Source organism: Pteropus alecto, unplaced genomic scaffold (genome assembly GCF_000325575.1).
Source record: "Pteropus alecto unplaced genomic scaffold, ASM32557v1 scaffold79, whole genome shotgun sequence".
Classification (NCBI taxonomy): Eukaryota; Metazoa; Chordata; class Mammalia; order Chiroptera; family Pteropodidae; genus Pteropus; species Pteropus alecto.
Window position 1 is genome coordinate 21396835 of NW_006494612.1, and position 1863 is coordinate 21398697.

Here is a 1863-nt window from a genome sequence, read left to right on the forward strand (position 1 = left end):
AAAGAAAAGTTGGCAGCATAAACTTCTGGGAATTAGATAGAAGTTTTTTTGTTTGTTTTTGCCTTTTGCTGCACAATGGGCAATTGTGTTTCAGGTGTATTTGCTTATTCTAGTAGAAAAAAATCCGTCCGCTAAAACAAAAGTATCATTATAAAGAGCTAGACGTAACCAACAACGCCCTACTTTGCCATGTCTTGCATGACTGTAAAGGGATCACATTCAGGGACTATGGATCAGATTTCTTTGTCTCCTTTTTAAAAGGTATTTTGGGAATTGTAATAGTTTTGCATGTTCTCAAGCATCATTTGTTCAGGAGAGAGGGGCTGGGTGTCAAGCATAGGAGGGCTCTAGGGATTTCTAAAGTGGTCACTTTGAGAGTCATAATATATTTGTCGTCACGTCTTTCTTCCAATTCTGGTTTTCCTACCTTCTCTGTCTTCAATGTAAATAGCAAGACAAAAGGAGCTATCCTCCTGCTGCTCAAAATAACTACTTAGTTGGGTAAAATTTATAATGTTGGATTCCACTTTTAGCCAGGAAATGCAAACAAAGCATGAAGACTGCTTGTTCCCTGACCCTAAATTCATTCCATGTTGCTATAGCATCACCCCTGAGAAAATGGGCCCGCCTGTTTTCCACCCCATAGATGCACTCAATGGGCTTTTGTCAGCTCTTGAATTATAGCATTAAAATTTAAACACTAGGGATTTAATGGAGGATTATTATGACACTTCACTGCATTCTTTCTGTTGCCATTAGCAACAACTGAAGGATGAAATAAAATAATTGTTTTAAGAGGTACTGTTTTCTTAAAAGATGGTCTACCTACATGCTTGGAGTTTTATAAACTGGTTTGTATGGGTTACTATTAACATTAGAAGAGTACTGGTAGTATATAATACCAATCCAGTGATTGAAAGTATTTTTATTTTTCTTTCAGTTCACCAATCTACAAAGACCCCGGATATTTTCACAGGCCCCAGAAGATGAACTTCAAGCTGCTGCTCCCAAACACATTCTCCACTGTCTGGAAGACGTGCAAAGGCAACTGCACAGTGTTCTCCATCTCAAATCCTTCAAAGTGCTGTGCGTGGGAATAAAAGAATCTCTGCCAAAAGCCCCAGAGAGATCTGTCTGTCTGTATGGTATGATAATGACAGAGACTAGTCCAGAGAGGATTCTGGGAGAAATCCAGCTATTGAAACTTAATGAATGGAACTGAGAATTTCTTGTTACAATACTGTTTGTTTCTTTGATTTGGTCATATCCTTGTATCTAAAAGGACATAAAAAATAAATTATAAAAGTAAGATATTATTGTGTTGGTCTTTGAATTTCCATTTGGTTGTATATTCTGAGAAATTTTCTGATAGATAATTTTATATCTAGATTTATTTTCTTTGCCAGTCATTTGTCTTTCTTGTTGTGTGTCATTTTTATGTCTTCCCTATTCTAATGTCAGCATCCAGGTTTATATTCAGGATTGTGCTACCAATATATGGATTTCTTCTCTCATATTCTTGCTGGATAATGCTTTTCGAAATATTTTCAATTTTTGTCTTGGAATAAATTCAAGTTCTTGTAGCAATAATACAAAATAAGTAACAGGCAGTAAATAAATAGTCTTTTGGATTTTCAGCACCCAGAGATAATACTTTTTCTTTTAGACAAGGCAAACTTTGGTTGACCTCACAGATTACAAGGACCTTGACAGCTTACAATCCCTTATTTTTTTCATTTTTTACGACCTAAGACACCTGATCTTCCTAGGTGGTCTCCCATCCAAGTACTAACCAGGCCCAACCCTGCTTAGGTTCTGAGATCAGACGGGATCGGGCTTGTTCAGGGTAACATGGCCGTAGAC

General features: G+C 37.0%; 1 pseudogene; it reads right to left on the bottom strand.

The window, feature by feature from the left end:
* Positions 1 to 1744: 1744 nt before the first annotated feature.
* Positions 1745 to 1863, bottom strand: LOC112474312 (annotated as a pseudogene).